This window comes from Hypanus sabinus, chromosome 13 (assembly GCF_030144855.1).
Source record: "Hypanus sabinus isolate sHypSab1 chromosome 13, sHypSab1.hap1, whole genome shotgun sequence".
NCBI lineage: Eukaryota > Metazoa > Chordata > Chondrichthyes > Myliobatiformes > Dasyatidae > Hypanus > Hypanus sabinus.
This window is the reverse complement of record NC_082718.1, coordinates 71290020-71309307: the sequence shown is the minus strand read 5'-3', so window position 1 is coordinate 71309307 and position 19288 is coordinate 71290020. Positions and strand designations below refer to the sequence as shown.

At 44.9% G+C, this 19288-nt stretch overlaps 1 protein-coding gene across 3 annotated transcripts in view; it reads left to right on the top strand.

Annotated features, from left to right (window-relative positions):
* Positions 1 to 6179: 6179 nt before the first annotated feature.
* asphd2 (aspartate beta-hydroxylase domain containing 2) overlaps positions 6180 to 19288 on the top strand; it is an 89834-nt gene continuing 76725 nt past the window's right edge. For 2 of the 3 annotated variants that reach the window (XR_009515405.1, XM_059987871.1), the window contains exon 1: positions 6203 to 6261. The gene's annotated coding sequence lies outside the window, so the exon portion shown is untranslated. Of the gene's footprint in view, positions 6262 to 19288 lie in introns of all 3 variants that reach the window. The other variant, XM_059987872.1, reaches the window with a different exon arrangement.

The following is a 19288-nucleotide window of genomic DNA, read 5'->3' as shown; positions in this document are numbered from 1 at the left end:
CCTGAAGTCCACAAGCAGCTCTTTCATCTTACTGACACTGAGTGCAAGGTTATTGCTGCGACACCACTCCACCAGTTGGCATATCTCACCTCCATCTGAGATTCTACCAACAATGGTTGTATCATCAGAAAATTTATACATGGTATTTGAGCTATGCCTAGCCATACAGTCACGGGTATAGAGAGTATAGGTATACAGTCACAGGTATAGGCAGTGGACTAATCACATATCCCTGAGGTGCGCCAGTGTTGATTATCAGTGAGGAGGAGGTATTATCACTAATCCCACAGATTGTAGTCTTCCAGTTAGGAAGTCGAGGATCCTATTGCAGAGGGAGGTACAGAGACCCAGTTTCTGTAACATTAATCAAGATTGTGGGAATGATGATGTTAAATGTTGAGCTATAGTTGATGAACAGCATCCTGACAGAGGTGCTTGTATTGTCCAGGTGGTCTAAAGCCACATGGAGAGCCATTGAGATTGCATCTGCTATTGACCTATTATGGTAATAGGTAAATTGCAATAGGTCCAGGTCCTTGCTGAGGCAGGAGTTCAGTCTAGTCATGACCAACCTCTCAAAGCATTTTATCACTGTAGATGTGAGTGCTACTGGGCAGTAGTCATTAAGGCAGCTCACATTATTCTTCTTAGGCGCTGGTATAATTGTTCCATTTTGAAGCAAATGGGAGCTTCTGCCCATAGCAGTGAGAGGTTGAAAATGTCCTTGAATACTCCCGTCAGTTGGTTGGTACAAGTTTTCAGCGCCTTACCAGGTACTCCATCGGGATCTTCTGTTTTGCGAGGGTTCACTCTCTTTAAAGACAGTCTGACATCAGCCTCTGAGTCAGAGATCACAGGGTCATCAGATGATTCTTGATGATGGTGTAGCAATGGTCCAGGGTGTTGTTTCCTCTGGTACTGTAAGTGATCTGTTGATGGTAATTGTTCAGTGATTTTTTTCAGACTGGCCTGGTTAAAATCCCCCAAAATAATGGTGAAGGCTGTTTCATGCATGTTGATCCCATTGCTCAGACAATCTAAAGCCTGATTGACATTGGCCTGCAGTGAAATGTATACTGCTACCAAAATGATCCCAGTAAACTCCCGTGGTAGGTAAAATTGAGGACAAGATATTCCAGGTCTGGTGAGCAGAATTGGGACAGCACTGATATATTTGTGCATCAAGAGGAGCTGATTATGAGGCATACTCCTCCACCTCTGCTTTTGAGAGCTTCTATAGATCTATCCTGACGGTGTTTAGTAAACCTGTCAATCTGGATTGCTGCATCTGGTATGGAAGGGATTTAATACAGAGAAAATTTACAAGGACAGTGCTCGGTCTAGAGACTTGAGTTATAAAGAAAGATTGAATAGATGAGGACTTTAATCCTTAGAATATAGAAAGTTCAGAGGAGATTTGATAGAGAAATACAAAATTATGAGAGATATAGATAGGGTAACTGCAAACAGACTTTTTCCAAGGAGGTTGGGTAGAATGACAACCAGAGGTCATGGATTAAGGATGAAAAGTAAAAACTTTTATATAAGGAGAAACTGCTTCACTCAAAGAGTCATGAGAGTGTGAAATGAGTTGCCAGCACAAGTGGTGCATGCGAGCTTGATTTCAATATTTAAGCAAAGTTTAGATAGGTACGTGGATAGTAGGGATATGGAGAGCTATGGTCCCCATGCAGGTTGATTGGAGTAGGCAATTTAAATGGTTTTGGCATATACTAAATGGGCCAAAGGGCCTGTTTTGTGCTGTACTTTTCTATGACTCTATAGAGGGAGGTTGGGTGGGCTAACCAGAATAATAGATAACAATAACTGCCTGGTTGAAGAAATTTTTCCCCATCTCAGTTAAAGGGATGTCCCTTTATTCTGCGGCCATTTCCTCAGACCCTGGACTCTACTCTCATGGTCGCAGAACACATCCTACATAATCAGGAAAGCTCACCAACACCTCTACTTTCTGAGAAGGCTGAGGAGAGCTGGGCTACGCATATCCATACTCACATCATTCTACAGATGTGCAGTAGAGAGCATCCTAACAAACTGCATAGTACGCAGACTGCTCTGCAGTGCACAGCAAAGCTCTACAACTGGTAGTCAAAATTGCCCAATGCATCACTGGCACCAGCCTACCTGCCATCAAGGACACATATAGAGAAAATTCCCAAATATGGGCCAATAGCATCATGAAGGTCCCACCCACACTGATCACAGACTGTTTGGCCCACTCCTACCAGGGAGGAGGCTATGTAGCATCTCTGCCAGGACCACTAATGTCTAGTGCCAGTTTATGGGCATACAATCAGGTTCAAGTTTAATTGTCATTGAACCATACATGAATACCGATGAATACAGCCAAACGGAACAGTGTTACTCTGGGGCTAAGGGGCAAAATAGAGTATCAACAGTCACGCACAGCATGAGGCACACATAGCACATTTAAGATAGCAAGTAAACATACAGTAACACACAAAAACACGTAAATAGCCCGTCCCTGATTGAAATGATGGAAGTTGATGGTTCATGTGTGTTATCAGCAAGAACCAGTAGTTCTCACTAGTCCATAGATGAATGTCTGTATGCATGCAATCCAAATTATTATTCCACCAATCAAACACAGGAGGGAAGCATCAATGGGAGGGGATTGCCCCCAACTCAGCATAAACACTGTGCTGCATCATCTCTGGCACCTCCTCTCCTGGCCTGCTACAACAGGCTTGAGGCCTAGTCCTAAGTACAACTGAGACCACACAGCTTCACCACTGTCTGTTTCACCAGTAAACAAGGGAAACAGGCTTACAGCATTTTACGTAATATAAAGGATCCGACAGGACCTTGCAGTCACGCACTCTACAGTGCCTTCCTATAGCAGGCAACAATATGGTCACACCAAGACCAGCTCTTCTAGTTCCTCTGCCAATGAGCAGTTCACTGATGGAGTAGACCTGCAGTTCTTGAAGTTCTTAATGTCCAGCATTATATATATGTGCGTGTTCATATTTATTGTGTTTTTTATTATGGTGATCCATTCCCCTTTACATTTGTGAACTGGAAATGGCATTAAATGATTGTGAAACTTCCTCTCCACATTCACTCTATCCAGGTGCTTCAGCATTGAGCAGTTGCAATCCCTCATCCTTCTGAACTACAGCAAGTACAATTCCAGAGACATCACTAGGTCACCAACTGCCTTCTACTCTCACCTTACTTAATAGCTCTTCAAATCACATCTGTAATCCCAGAAGCACACTTAGTAAATGTTCATCTTTAGGCAAGGTGATGGAAGCTCTGGGGTAAAATCCCAAGTGTGGTCTTACCATGACACTATGGAATTGCATCCCTATTCTTGTCTGCTTGTAGTAAAGCCAGCATTCCACTTGGCTTCCTGTCCCTGGATAGAATCATAGAAAGTTACAGCACAGAAACTGCCCCCTTGGCCCATCTAGTCAGTGCTGGACCATTTAAACTGCCTATTCCCATTGACCTGCAATGGAAACATAGCCCTCCATTCCCCTACCACCTCTGAAACACTGAAATTAAAATGGCATCCACCAATCATTCCACATTTTCACCACCCTCTGAGTGAAGAAGTTTCCTCTCATGTTTCCCTTAAATATTTCACCTTTCACTCTTAACCCATGACTTCTAGTTGTAGTCCCACCCAATCTCAGTGGAAAAAGCCTGCTTGCATTTACCTCATAATTTTGTATACCTCTTTCAAATCTCTTCTCACTCCTCTAATTCTAGGAAATTAAGTTCTAAACTATTCAATGTTTTCTTTTAACTCAGGTCCTCCAGACCTGGCAACATCCTTGAAAAATTTCTCTGTGCTCTTTCAACCATATTTACATCTTTCCTAAAATATACACAATACTCCAAATTAGCCCTCACCAATGTCTTATACAACTTCAACATAACATCCCAACTCTGTACTCAGTACTTTGATCTATGAAGGCCAATGTGCCTAAAGCTTTCTTTACAACCCTATCTACCTGTGACATCACTTTCAATAAATTATGAATGTGTATTCGCAGATCCTTTTGTTCGATCACACTCCTTAGTGGCCAACCACTCAGTGTAAAACCTATTCTGGTAGGTCTTCCCAAAATGCAACACTTCTCACTTGTCTGCATTAAATTCCATCCGACATTTTAAGCTCATTTTTTCAGCTGATCCAGATCCAGCTGCGAGCCCTGAGAGCCTTTCTTACTGTCCACTACACCCTCAATCTTGGTGTCATGTGCAGATTGGCTGATTCAGTTAACCACATCATCATCCACATCATTGATATAGATGTCAAACAACAAAGAGCCCAGCAACGATCCCTGCGGCACAGCACTTGTCACAGGCCTCCAATCAGAGAGGCAACCATCTAATGAGAATCCTAAGGGCTTCTGTGAGCAAAAGGATTGCAAGGGACAAAATTTGTCCTCTGGAAGATCAGAATGGTAATCCATGTGTGGAACTAAAAGCTCTTAAATACAGTTTTTTTTTTGCATCAGTATTGGACAGTGGACAGAGTATCTACAGAAGTAAGGCAAAACAGCATCAACTTCATGAACTCTGTACAGATTACAGCAGTGTTTGCTGTAAATTACCATGGATAAATCCCCAGAGCTTGACAAGTGAAGAAGTCGCCAGGGACCCAGACATCCCACCTCTCCCGGAAGTTCCGGGAGTCTCCCTCATATTGATAGTGGGCTCCCTGATGCCCACAAGTTATATAGAATATCCCAGAAATTGATTTTTTGAGAGCGAGTGAGCATGAAGGAGAGAGACAGTGACAGATGTAGCGAAAGGGTGACAGGGAGAGCATCCTAATTGGTCTCTCTTTGTGCTGAGTAGACCTATCAGTTTTCTCTGTGGCGGGCTTTACAGTCAACCTCTCGGTCTCTCTCCTTCATTGTCCATCAGTTCAGTTTAGTGTCCTGCAGTGCCATGGCAGAGTGTTCAAAACAAAGAAATTATAAAACGTACTTCACCCCAGACTACACTAAGGTGTACCCCTGCCTAATAGGGGTCAAAAATAATGACAGTGTTTGTAACTGTGACTTTTCTATTGCCCATGGTGGGTTAAATGACCGTAAAAGACATGTTGAGGTGAGTTTAACAGGCAAGTGTCATTTGTTCATTTGAGTATTGAGGGAACAGAACGTTCAGGAGATAGATGCAAGCAACTCTGAAATTCTGCCTAGATGAAGAGTTTTTTATTGGATACCTGGCAAAGAGGCAGTTGCTAAGCGAGGAAGCACAACAGATCCCCCCCTTACAATACAAAGCAGTTCTTCAAAGATGCCAGAACATTCTACGTCAGGAGCTTTCAAAAAATCTTGGAGAAGTTCCCAATGAGAGACCAGATCTTGAAAAATCTGTCAGTGATCAATACAGAGAGCCAAGATGAGGTGAATCCAGAGCAGACTTCGACTTTGACAGAGATTTCCAAATATGATCAAGGCAGATGCAAGAGAACAGCTCCACTTGGAAGTCCTTGCAAGCCACAGTACAAGGAAAGTTTGTAAAAGAAATAGAAAAGCAATTTGCATTAGCATTTAGCTATTAGCATTGAGACTGCCAAAATACTCAACAAGGAATGTGTGTGTGTGTGTAAATAGTTTCAATATCTGATCAAATAAATTGTTGTGTTCTTTCATAATTAAATGTCCTCTACAAATACACCCTTGGAGGTTGACCGGGCGGGGGGGGGGGGGGGGGGGGGGGGGGGGGGGGGGGGGGGGGGGTCAGGGGTGGTGGTGCTACTTCCCTGAAATTAAGTTTTGCAGGGTGGGATGTCTGGGGATCTAGCAGAGATATTAGCCACAGGTGAGGTGCCAGGCGATCAGATATCTGAAGTTGTTCTGCTGTTGAAAAAAGGCTTTAAAAATAAACCAGGAAATTATAGGCCAGTGAGCCTAACATCAGCAGTGGGAAGTTATAATAAGTTATTCTAAGGGAGTGGATAGACATGGACTGATTAGCACCGCTTGGTATCTAACCAAACTTGTAGAGGTTTTTGAGGGAAATCTGATAAATGGCTGCGGGAAAGAATCTCCAGGGAGGACTTCATCACGTAACCGAGGAAACCTGCCTGACGTCACCGCGTCAAGCGAAGCCGCTGGGTGGTGCGAGCGACGCGTTTACATCACGGGGATCTGGTCGGAGGGGCCGAGCGGCGCCGTGACGTCACGGCCGGCTGGCTGGCTGGCGAGAGGAAGCTGCAGATTAATGAATCGGGTCGTTGGCATTGTTCAGGTGGGCATCGTGTCTCTGCATCGGGGAGGGAAGGTGACCGGGACTTGTTGGAGACGTGTAGCGGCAGCCGAGCGATGACTGAGTTTGCTTTGATATTTGCTGCTCTGCTTGTGTCACGTTAATGCAGGGTCAGAGACTGCAAACTCGGGCCTGATCGGTCACCTCACCTGCAAAAGGGGAATGAGCATGACGTTGCGCTTTATTATTTTAATTCCCCGTGTATTATGAGTGTGTCAGAGGGAACCAGGTGTGTGTTTTATTCCCCCTTGGCAGTGTTTGGCTAGACTTGCTACTGGAGCAGGTGTAATGCTGCCAGCAGACCAGTGGGCCGTTAAAGCGTTGTGCAAATGAATAACAGTTTATTTATTTGCCGAAAAGCGTGTGATATTAATTTTCAAATTATCAAGCCTCTTTTGGAATGGCTTATTATGCAGGAATGAATTCAATTTGCAGATCTATTGTAGAGAGTTTTATAGATGTCGATATTAAATGTTGATATGTCTCTAGTGTTTTTTGTTGGGATCGCCTGTATCAGTGCATTCCTTGACGGGTAGTTGACGCAAAGGGGATTTCTGCCCAGGATTCTTGTTCCAGAACCCTCTTTAGTCATGCTTGAAAAGCATTAGGGTTGTGAATAACCCCTGCCCCACTTCCCCATCCCCACCACCTTGCTCTACCAAAATTAAAGGAAAATACTGCAGCTGGTGTATGCGGGGATAGGACGGTCAGTATCTAGAGAGAGATCATGTTTTTAGATCAATGACCTTTCATTCCTCAAAAGATGCAATTCTGATCAAAGGTCAAAACCAAGATACTGTGGATGTGTGAAATAAAACTTTTTTTTATAAAATCAGCGGGTCTCGGGTCTACAAATCTGATATATATTTAAAAAAGTCAGTGGCCAGAAAAGTGAACAGCCTTTCTGTCTGTTTATGATGCCTGGTTTGCGAACTAGTTCCAACTTGTGTTACTGAACTCTGTCAATATTATTTGTCTGAAATTACAGTTGAGGATTAGCCACATAGCTGAGATTCTAAGGGCTGTCAGGGTAAAATCTGAATCCAGTGGGGAGGAGAGAAAAAAATTAAAGGAAAGACAACGTGACAGCAAAATTACCACAGAAATGTGAATAGCAATGTATTATCCATTGAGTAATATTTAAACTTACACCGCTTAACTGGAATTTGATTTTTAAATTCGATCTTCATTGTTGAGTTGACTCTTGTCATGAACTATGATTTAAGTGGGTATCTGTCATGATGATCAGGTGCCCACGTGAACTGTGATTAAAGTGTGTATCTGTCATGGTCGAAGGCCCACGTGAACTGTGAATGGAATGTTTATCGGTCATCCATTTGTTTATTATCAGAATCAGGTTTGATATCACTGCCATATGCCGCGAAATATGTTGTTTTGTGGCAGCAGCACACTGCAATACACAATAAAAAGCTATAAATTATAATAAGAAATATATATTAAAAATAATAGTGCAAAAAGAGAAAAGAAGAAAAAAAATAAGTGAGATAGAAATCTGTTGGAGGGCAAGAAGTTGTTTTAAAATATTGAGAGTATGTCTGCAGGCTCCTGTACCACCTGCTTGATGGTATCAGTGAGAAACAGGGTATATCCTTGGTGGTGGGGTCCTTAATGATGGATTCTGCTTTTTTGAGACATTGCTTTCAATAGTGCAGGGGGATGGCTGGTGCCTGTGATGGAGCTAATTTTGCAATACTCTGCAGCTTTTACCAATCCTTGCAGTGCCCTCTGCTCCCCATTTAGATGATGCATCCTGTTAGATGTACCTTCACGGTACATCTGTAGAAATTTGCAAGAGTCTATGGTGACATCCCAAGTGCCCAGTGTACAGTAAAGAACTTTGCTTTGCATGCTATCCATAGGGATTATTTCAAAGTGCCCGTAAATTGGACAATGCACGCGGTGATTGACATTTCAAAGGCAGAGTTTTGCGGCAGCCTTTCTGAGATGAGGAGCGACCAATCAGCAAGAAGCATTGCATAAAAAGAGATACCTTTCAGTCAGGTCTACGCTTAAAATTTTAAAAAGCGCCAAAGGGTTTCAGCCCAAAGCATCAACTGTACACTTTTCCTAGATGCTGTCTGGTCTGCTGAGTTCCTCCAGCATTTTGTGTGTGCTGTTCGGATTTTCAGCATCTGCCCCTTCTCTCGTTCGTGAGCAAAAGGGATGGATTGATTAGAAAGGGGAAATACAAGTAATACAGGTGCAAGCGGAGTGGACATTTTTGTGAGTGTGCCAGTCTTTAGAGCGGCCTTGGCTCATCAGGTTGGATGAGGTAGATTGTCTTCTAAGTAGCTCTCTCTGTTCTTATTTGTTTATTCCTCATTGATCAGTGCAGAGTATAGTCAGAATGGTTCCAGGGGAGGTGTCCTGTACTGTGTGTGGGATGTGGGAAGTCTGGGACACTTCCAGTCTCTCAGATAAACAAGTCTGTTCCAAGTGCACTGAGCTACAGCTTCTGAGAGAAAGTATTAAGGAACTGGAGCTGCAGCTCAATAACCTTCAACTCATATGGGAGAATGAGGAGGTGATAGACAGGTGCTACAGGGAGGTAGTCACCCCTGGGTTATAGGAGATTGTTAACTGGGTGATTGTCAGGAGAAGGAGGGGAAATGCACAGGCAGTCCAGAGTACATCTGTGGCTGTTCCCCTCAATAAGTACACATGTTTAAATACTATTGAGGGGGATAACCTACCAGGGAGGAGCCACAGTGACTGGGTCTCTGGCACTGAGTCAGAGAGGTGAAGAGGACTGCAGTGTTGATAGATTATTTAATCAGAGGGACAGAGATGAGGTTCTGTGTGCAGGATAGAGACACCCGGAGGGTATGTTGTCTCTCAAGTGCCAGGATCAGGGATGCCTCTGATCCATGGCATTCTCAAGGGTGAGGGTGAGCAGCCAGAAGTTTTGGTACATATTGGCACCAATGACATTGGTGGACAGAGAAGAGAGATGTTAGGGAGCTAGGTAGAAAGCTGAGAAACAGGACCTCCAGGGTACAAGACCTCCATCCAAGGTAGTAATCTCTAGATTTCGGCTGGTTCCACCTGCCACTGAGAGTAAGAATAGGATGGTTCAGCAGGTGAATATGTGGCTGAGGAACTGGTGCAGGGGCAGGAGCTCAGATTTATGGATCATTTGGATCTCTTTTGGGGAAGGTATAACCTGTACAAAAGGGATGAGTTACAGCTGAACCCAAGGGGGTACAATATCCTTGTGGGCAGGTTGGCTGGACTTGTTTGGGTTGGTTTTAAACTAATTTGTCAGGGGGATGGGAACTGGAGTGATAGTGCTGAAGATCATGTACTTGGCTCACAAACAGAGGCAAACTAGACCACAAAACATAGGAGCAGAATTAGGCCATTCAGCCCATCAAGTCTGCCCCACCATTCGATCATGGCTAATCCTGGATGCCACTCTACTCCATACACCTGCCTTCTCGCCATATCTTTTGATGCTCTAACTGATCAGGAAATAGTTAACTTCCGCCTTAAATATACCCATGGACTTGATCTCCACTGCAGTCTGTAGCAGGGCATTCCACAGATTCACTACCCTCTGGCTAAAAACATTCCTCCTTACTTCTGTTCTAAAAGGTGACCCCTCAATTTTTTTTCTCTTATACTGCACCAACTGCCACCACTGGGCTATAAACATGCAGCAGCAGTGTGTGGTTAAGCGCTTTGTTCAAGGACACCCAAGCTGCCTTGGCTGAGGCTTGAACTAAAGACCTTCAGATCGCTAGTCGAAAGCCTTAACCACTTGGCCACGCCAATTTTGAAGCTGTAACTTCTAGTTCTGGATATCCCCACCAGAGGAAACATCCTCTCCACATCCACCCTATCTCATCCTTTTAACATTCAGTAGGTTTCAATGAATTCCAGTGAGTACAGGTCCAAAGCTGCTAAATGTTCCTCATATGTTAATCTCTTCATTCCCGCAATCATCCTCGTGAACCTTCTCTGGACTCTCTCCATTGACAACACTTACTTGACAGTACTCCAAGTGAGGCCTGACTAGTGTCTTATAAAGGCACAGCGTTATCTCCTCAGTTTTATATTCTATTGCCCTTGAAATAAATGCTAACATTGAATTTGCCTTTGTTACCACAGACTCAAAAAAGGCTGTTTTTATTCTTACTCACTACCTCGTGCCTGTCAGCCATCCTGCTGTCCTTGCCAGTATCTTTCCTGTAATGCCATAGGGTTTTGTCTTGTTAAGCAGCCTCACGTGTGGCACTTTATCAAATGCCTTCTGAAAATCCAAGTGAATGACATCCACTGCCTCTGCTTTGTCCACCCCGCTTGTTACTTCCTCAAAGAACTCTTAACAGATTTGTCAGGCAAGATTTCCCTTGACAGAAACCATGCTGACTTTGACATATTTTATCATTAGTCTCCAAGTACCCCAAAACCTCATCCTTTAAACAATAGACTCCAACAATTTCCCAACCACTGAGGTTAAGCTAACTGGCCTGTAATTTCCTTTCTTTTGCCTTCCTCCCCTAGAGTGGAGTGCAGTTTGCAATCTTCCAGTCCTCCATGACCATGTCAGAATCAAGTGGTTCTTGAAAGATTATGACTAATACATCCATTATCTCTTCAGCAACCTCTCTCAGGACGCTAGGATGTAGTTTATCTGGTCAAGGTGACTTATGTACCTTAAGATCTTTGAATTTGTCTAACACTTTTTGTTTGTAATAGCAAAGGCGCTCACTCCTGCTCCCTGACACTCATGGACCTTTGGCACACTGTTAGTGTCTTCTACAGTGAAAACTTAATAAATTCACCTGCCGTTTCTTTGTCCCCCATTACTACCTCATCAGCATCATCTTTCAGTGGTCCAATATCAACTGTCCTCCCTTTTACTCTTTATAGAACTGAAAAAAACTTTAGTTATCCTACTTTATATTATTGGCTAGTCTGCCTCATCTTTCATCTTTTCCCTTTTTAGAGCTTTCTTAGTTGCCTTTTGTTGGATTTTAAAAACTTTCAGATCATCCAACTTCCCACTCACCTTTGCTGCCTTATATGCCCTTTCCTTGTCTTTTATGCAGTCCTTAACTTTCCTTACGAGGACGTAGTTGAGATATTTCCTGTTGAGGGAGGCTCTGTTTTCGTATGTCCACAGTTTACCAGCTCGCTTCTTGAATTGAGTGTTGGCGGCAATGAGACTGTGTTCCAGGATGAAATCAACTAAGTATTGTCCATTTCTGTTGGTAAAGTCGTGGTATGAGTATGGAACATTTTCCAGTCCAACCTGGGCCTTAAAATTGCTGCGCACAGCCAGCAAGTTATTGGCCGCTATTGAAGTAACAGCTTCGTGAAGTTCTCCACCTCCTTCTCTTTGCTGCAGTTGTGCAGGGAGTAACAGATGATGACAGAGGTCACCAGGTTTCAGTCGAATTTCGCTGTTCAATTGAAATTATTAACCTGCTCAGTTGAGGAAAAACACCAGAGACACGAAATTACCTCTGAAGCGGTTTTTATTCAGAGAGGAGTTTGCAGCCACACGCACTTTGGGCGTAAGGTAGCCAACTCCCAATTTGTCGGTTTATAAAGGTCAAAAGCGGGGTACTACATTCGCCAATATGGTTACCGATTCAAATTCATCGATTAATTGGCTATTGCATAGCTAAGCACGCGAAATACTCGGAATGAGCATAGACGCAAGCAAAATACTTGGAATAAGTATAGACACAAGCAAAACACTTGAAATAGGTATATAGCTCAGATACTTTGCCAAGCACATTGTCTTGTGGTGGCAAGGTTCCCCTTTCCTTGTGGTTTCCATGTCCTGTCTGGCATTTTATTTTAGTTATCTGTTCTCTGTCCTGCTACACTTCCCCAGTGACGTATTCTCTCCCTGGTCCTGTCTACATATTTTGCTACATTTACCCCACATGTGGAGAGGGTAAGGGGTACGTATAGAAGGGGGGGGACGAGACTTTATTGAGTTACCTAAGGTGAATTGTTACAGGTACTGTTCAGTTATAATTGACATCTTCAGTAAATGGATTAAAGCCTTCCCCACAACGAACAACAAGGCTTCCACGGGAGTGTGAATACTGCTGAAAGAAGTTATTCCTCGTTTTGGTATCCCACAAAGACTCTCATCTGATAAAGGTCTGCACTTCATTGGGAAAGTAAACAAAGAACTTTGTGAAATACTAAAGATTGAACAACAATTCCACTGTGCCCGTCACCCCTGAGCCGCAGGAATCATGGAACATACAAACAGCACCCTGAAGGATAAATTAACTAAATTGACCCTTGAAACAGGACTAAATTGGCTTAAAGTCCTTCCCCTGGCACTGTATAGCATGCCCATTACACCTCAAGCCTGTACCGGGTTAACTGCTGCTGAGATAGTTTACGGACGCCCGAATGGAACCCCGTGGGGCAGTGACCAAAACCCCACCGCCAGTGCAAGTAGATTTACAAATGATGGGCCAGAAATTGCAGTGTTACCTTCAGCTTTTAACTTTGTCTCTTAAGTCTCTACACACTCAGGTGAAGGAAGCCTCAAGACCTGTCCCTGACAGAGAAGGCAAGTGGCAGGGAGCAGAACCAGGAGACTGGGTGCTAATAAGGAACTGGGATCAACCCAAGCTGGGACCCGATGGAAAGGACCGTACCAGGTCATCCTGCAGACCCCCTCTGATGTCAAAGTGAAAGGACAAGAACATTGGATTCATCTGAGCGACTGCAAGCGCTGGACCCCAGACCTGCTAGAAACCACAGATAAATGAAGGGACTGATAAACGGACTTGATTGAACTGTTGTGTGTTTAAATTCCTTTTCTTCCTTGTGGTGCCGCGTCCTTGAAATTGTACTCTGGTAATGGAAGGTAGGATGCTGTTGGTTATCTATATTCTTTTAGGGATAGTGGGGTATAAGGTAAAGGTCGAGGGACGGGTCTATTGATGCCGTTCGGGGAAGAACAGTAGAGTATACCATCTTTGCAGCCAGGATGTCCTGGTCTGTGACGATGGTGAAGGCCAATTGGAGAAATGGAATGTAACCAGGGTTAATTATTGTACTGGGAGACTTACACACTCAGACCGTCAACTGGTCCTAGGTGAAAGGAACTATGGGCCCTTCCCTGTTGGGACCAGAATTGCAGGTTCGACTTTACTTGCAAGAGAAATCGGGCAGAGGGTCGATTAAGGGGCCTGTTACACAAGGGGAAGTGTTTGCGGGACACTCTGGATGAGGAACAACACCCCCTAAAGAGATCGAAGGGGGACATTTCAAGGCGGAAAAGGGATTGGAGTTTCCCCAAAGGCCCCACCCTTGGAAGACCTCCCTCGGGATTTATAAGTGAGAACTATTTCCAAAACGTGCACAAACGACTGTATGGAACTACGACCATCGTTTGCTATCCCCACCCCACCAGTGTCTCCTCTCTCTTCACCATTTTCCCGCACTGGGATCATGCCGATCAACACTTCCGATGCGCCCCCGCCAATGAAACATTGCTTGTGGGAAAGAGGGTGGAACTCAGCTATATGATTTCCAAGGCCCCTGTCGCGGACTGCCTAGTTCCCCCGTCCATCATTAAGTGGTCAGATCATATAAGAGCCGTTCGACTCCTCCCGTGGATGAAAGAAGATCTCTGGTGGGAGGGGAATCCCAAACCCCCGAAGAGTGACGGAGTATATGAGAACTGCTACTTTGGAACAGGGTGAAGATGTTCAGACGTGTATGTCTCGAATAACGTCACCTGCCTCTCCAAGCCCTGTGGGAAAAGGGAGTGTCACCCTACCAAGGACCCTACCAAGGATCTTGCTCTTGTCATGAGACAAAGTGCCAGCCCCTGACCCAGGGGGTGCAACTCCTTTGTGGGGAGGAGAACCGCATCCACCTCCTGATCAATGATCATGTATTCCCACTACCTGACTATTGCAGGGGTACCAAATGAGTGTACCCCTCTGCCGGTGTTGGGCAGTGGAGCGACGACAAAAACCTAAAGGATAAAGGTTGCACTGAGACCATGTATACCTTCCCAGGGTATTTTTTTCTTCTATAACGGCATTGCTACCAACTTCCTGGAGTACCCTTACCCTTCCTCGGTGGCCTATGGCACCTTCCTCCCTACCTCGGTCCCTTGCCCTGGGACTTGGGGTCCCCTGTCCCGCCCATCTGGGAGGTACAAGAGAGAGATCTCCCAAGAATTTTATGCGGATTACCAAGTCCTGACTACCCTCATCGCAGGTCAGGTGGCCGGATACAGGGCAGCTGGCTTTTTCTCTTTGGGAGCATCAGGAGCCACTATGGCAGCCCACAATTGGAACTATCTGGCCTGTGGTCTCATGAGCCTTGGGAACGCCACCAGGAGAGCATTAAGACTCATAACTGACAGCCTTACCCAACTGCGGCTCTTCTCCATGCAAAACCGCTATGCACTTGATTACCTCCTCACCAGGGAGGGAGGGCTCTGTGCTATCATAGAGGACAAATGCATAATGGGGCTAGACGATACTACTGCCAACATAACACGGTGCATGAATAAAATAGATGAACAGTTAGGATCCATTAAGGAAGGAACAGGTTGGGCAAGATGGGGGGGATTGGGGACTAAGCGCGTGGAAGGACTGGTTGATCAATGGGGCTATCTACGCGCTGACGACCATTATAGCGATTTTTGTCTGTATTGCCATTGTCAAATGTATTCTGAACCGCATGATGGCCTCATTAGGAGACCTACTGCTGGCTAAGCCACTGATGGTAGTACAGGCAACCGTCAAGGCCACCGAATTCCTCAAACCTGCACCAGAGGATTTTCACGATATTGATTAAACCGCAATAAGGATTCTGTCACTGACTGAGACTATGCCCCTTAGTGCCTTCTTCGCCTTGCGGTTCAACATCAGCTCTACTCTGCCTTGTGCTGACATCATCGTTGACTCCCTCCATGCGGACAAGGTGATGAGGTGCATCCCCTCTACCTCTGCGAACCTTATCTCTTTGCCTGGGTGTACATGATGGTGTTTTTGGATCCCCAGGACTACATCCTCGTTAGAACAAAATGACGTAATTGTGTGATCAACATTGAAGCCTACAGCACCTTCAACTCAGTCAGTTCTGACCACAGAATAGTGTCAATGCAAGTGAGACTGAGCCTGCAGCAACCCAAAGCCACAGGTCCCAAGGAGAAGATAGACTGGAAGGCATTCTCCTCACAACCTATTCTTCAAGCCCAGTACACTGTGGAAGTGAGAATTTGCTTCTGCCCACTGGAGAGGGAGGAGGAAGAGACTGCCACCGACCGCTATCAACAGCTCATAGACGCACACACCGATGCAACAAAGAGTCTGTGTACTGTGAAGTGAATCAAAAAAAGCCGGATCTCGAAACATCCTGACGTCGTCGCAGCAAGGAGTGTGGTCAATGCTTGTCATGCTGAACTTAGAAGGAGCAAAACAGAAGAGCTAAGAGACCAGTTCAAAACAGCAAAGAAGAATCTTTTTGGCACCTACGACGGACTGAAGGAAGAGGAACTAGCTGAGAGGATTAGAGGGGTAGAAGCTGCTAATGAAGACAAGCAGCACAGAGAAGTATGGCGCCTGGTCAACGAGATCAGCGGATGGAAGAAGTCCCCATCAGGTCAAATAAGTGGTAAAGCAGTAGAGGACTGTGTCCAGACATGTTTTACCCACTTCAAGAACCTTCTGGGAAGCCCTCCAACAATCACGGAAGAAGAAGAGGATATACCCACGATACTAACGCAAGTCGACATCAATGATGGCCCATTCACCATTGACAAACTGAAGAAGGCCAAATATGCACTCAAACAGGGCGGAAGCACTGGACCAGATGGGGTAACACCAGATGTCCGTAAGAACTGTGACCTGGATGACATCTTGCTGGACATGTTTAATACGGCACTGATGAAAGGCGACAAACCAGAACTCTCAAGCATCGTCCCTGTCCCCAAATCCCTGTACCGTCATTGACCCTAAGCTAAGATTCAATCAGAATGGTTTTCGGCAGAAGCTCACAACAATAATGCAAATACTTGCTCTCCGCAGAATCATCAAGGAAGTCAAGAAGAACAACCTACCAGCCGTGCTTACTTTTATCGATTTTTGCAAAGCTTTTGACTCCATTCCCCGAGGTAAAATGCTGAAGATCCTGAAAGCTTACAGAGTGCCAGACCGTCTACTGAGAGCAATAGAGTCCTGCTATACCAAGACCATGGCGAAAGTTGTATCACCAGATGGAGAAAAAATAGTGTTCGAGCTCCCAGCTGGTGTGCTGCAAGGAGACACTCTGGCACCCTACATCTTTATAATCATCCTTGATTACGCTCTACGTCAAGCTACCAAAGATCATAACAAACTTGGTTTTACCATGAAACCAGGACAAACCAAAAGGATCAGACTAGTTATGCTCATAGATCTCAATTTTGCAGATGACATAGTCCTGCTCTCTGACCAGATGGAGGAAGCACAGCAGCTACTGACAAAAGTGGAAATTGAGTGCAATAAAGTTGGACTTCACCTAAACTCTAAGAAGACAGAGTACATGGCGTTCAACTACGACGAAGATATTCTCAAGACCGAAATGAATGATACCATTAAGAAAGTCTTAGACTTCAAGTACCTCAGATCAAGAATGATGAGTTTGGAGAAGGACGTAAAGATACAGAAGGCGCTGGTGTGGAGGGCTGTAAATGACATGAAGGAAGTCTGGAGGTCCAACCTGACCAGAGGGCTCAAAGAGATGATCTTCATAGCAGTCATAGAGTCCATTCTCACATACGGATGCGAGATGTGAACACTCACCAAGACCATGCGAAAGTCACTAGATGGTTGTTATAAACGAACGCTCTGGGTGGCTCTTGACATGAGTTGGCAACAGCACATGATGAACGACAAGCTCCATGACGACCTACCGATGCTCACTACTAAAATTGAGGCGAGAAGACTGCAATTAGCGGGGCACTGTCTACAGCACCCTGAGCTACCTGCCAACCTAGTCATCACATGGGAGCCCAAACATGGGAGGATGAACCCTGGGTGCCCTCCCAAGACCATGGTCAACACGTTCCTAGAAGATAGCAGCGCGGTTAATGCAGATGAACTTAACACACTGATGAGGGAGAGAGAGAGGGTCCATCATCATGCCCAACGCCGGCCCTCCAGGCCTGAGTCGACGTAGTTGTAACTTTCCTTATTAACCATAGTTGCCTATCCCTGCCATTTCAGAACAACTTCTTCTGTGGGACATATCTATCCTGTGTCTTGTGAACTATTCCAAGAAACTTCAGCCATCTCTATTCTGCCTTCATCCCTGCCAGTATCCTCCTCTAATCCACCCAGGCAAGCTCCTCTCTCATACCTCTGTAATTCCCTTTATCCCATTGCAATACTGATACGTGTGAGTTTTGCTTCTCCTTCTCAAATTGCAGTATGAATTTTATCATATTGTTGTCACTGTCTTAAGGTTCCTTTACATTAAGCTCCCTAATAAGATATGGGTTACTACACAACACCCAATCTAAGATATCCTTTCCCTGCATAGGCTCAAACAATAAACTGCTCTAAAAAGCCGTCTCATAGGCATTCAACACATTCCCTCGTTTGCGATCTGACACCAACTAGATTTTCCCAATCTGCTTCCATACTAAAGTCCCCCATTACAATTGTGTCATTACCCTTATTAAATGCCTTTTCCAGCTCGCTTTGCAATATCACCCCCACATAGTGGCTACTATTTGGAGGCCTATATATGAATCCCATAATGTTTTTCTCCCCCTTGCATTTTCTTAACTCCACCCATGAAGATTCAGCTTTCTCTGACACTATGTCACTTCTTTCTAAAGATGTAATTCCATCTCTTACCAACAGACCCACACCACCACCTAGGCCTTCCTGCCTGCCCTTTCGATACAAAGTATATTCTTTGATGTTAAATTCCCAACTATGGCCTTCTTTCAGTCACAACTCAGTGATGCCCAAATGTCATACTGACCAATCTGTAATTGTGCCACGAGTTTGTCCACCTTATTCCAAATATGATGTGCATTTAAATACATCACTTTCAGTCCTGCATTCTTTGCCCTTTTGAATTTTGCCTCTGTGGTACAATTTAACTCTGCTCTGTCTGCATTTATACCCAGTCATTGGTTTGTCCTTCCTTTCATCCATGTTATACCCATCATGTATTTGTAAACCTGCTGGCTCATCCTCAGCCCTATTCCCATCCATACCATATTAGTTTAAATCACTCCCAACAGCTCTAGTAAACCTGCCCACAAGAATATTGGTAACCCTCGGATTCAAGTGCAAATGATCCCTTTTGTACAGGTCCCACCTGCCCCAGAAGAGATCCCATTTATCAGGAATTCTGAATCACTGCCCCTGCTCCAATTCTTGAGCCACACATTTAACTGCCAGCTCATTCTATTCTTCCTCACTGTTGCATGGCACAGCAATCCCAAGATTACTACCTGTGAGGTCCTGCTTCTCAGCTTCTTTCCTAACTCCCTGGATTCCTTAATCAGGACCTCCTCCCCTTTTCTACCTGTGTCATCGGTACCAATGCGTACCACGACTTCTGGCTGCTCACCCTCCCTTTTCAGGATATTGTGGACGTGTCCGGAAACATCATGGACCCTGGCATCTAGGAGGCAAACTACCATCTGTGTTTCCTTTTTGCATCCGCAGAATTGCCTGTCTGCCACCCTGACTATAGACTTTCTGCTGCCATCCTCTTCTGTTCCCTCCCATTCTGAACCGCAGGGCCAGACACAGTGTGAGAGGCATGGTTGCTGTTGCTTCCCCCGGGTAGGTCGCTCGGCCCCCCCCCCCCCAACAGTACTCAAATTGGAGTACTTATTGTTCAGGGGGACGGCCATAAGGATGCTCTCCACTGTCTGATGTAGACATTCCCCCTATTCAAAGCCTTATTTTGCTGCCTCAGACAACACCGACAATGACTGCTCCACTAGGCAGTACCTCTCTTTTATAGAGACTGGGTTTTT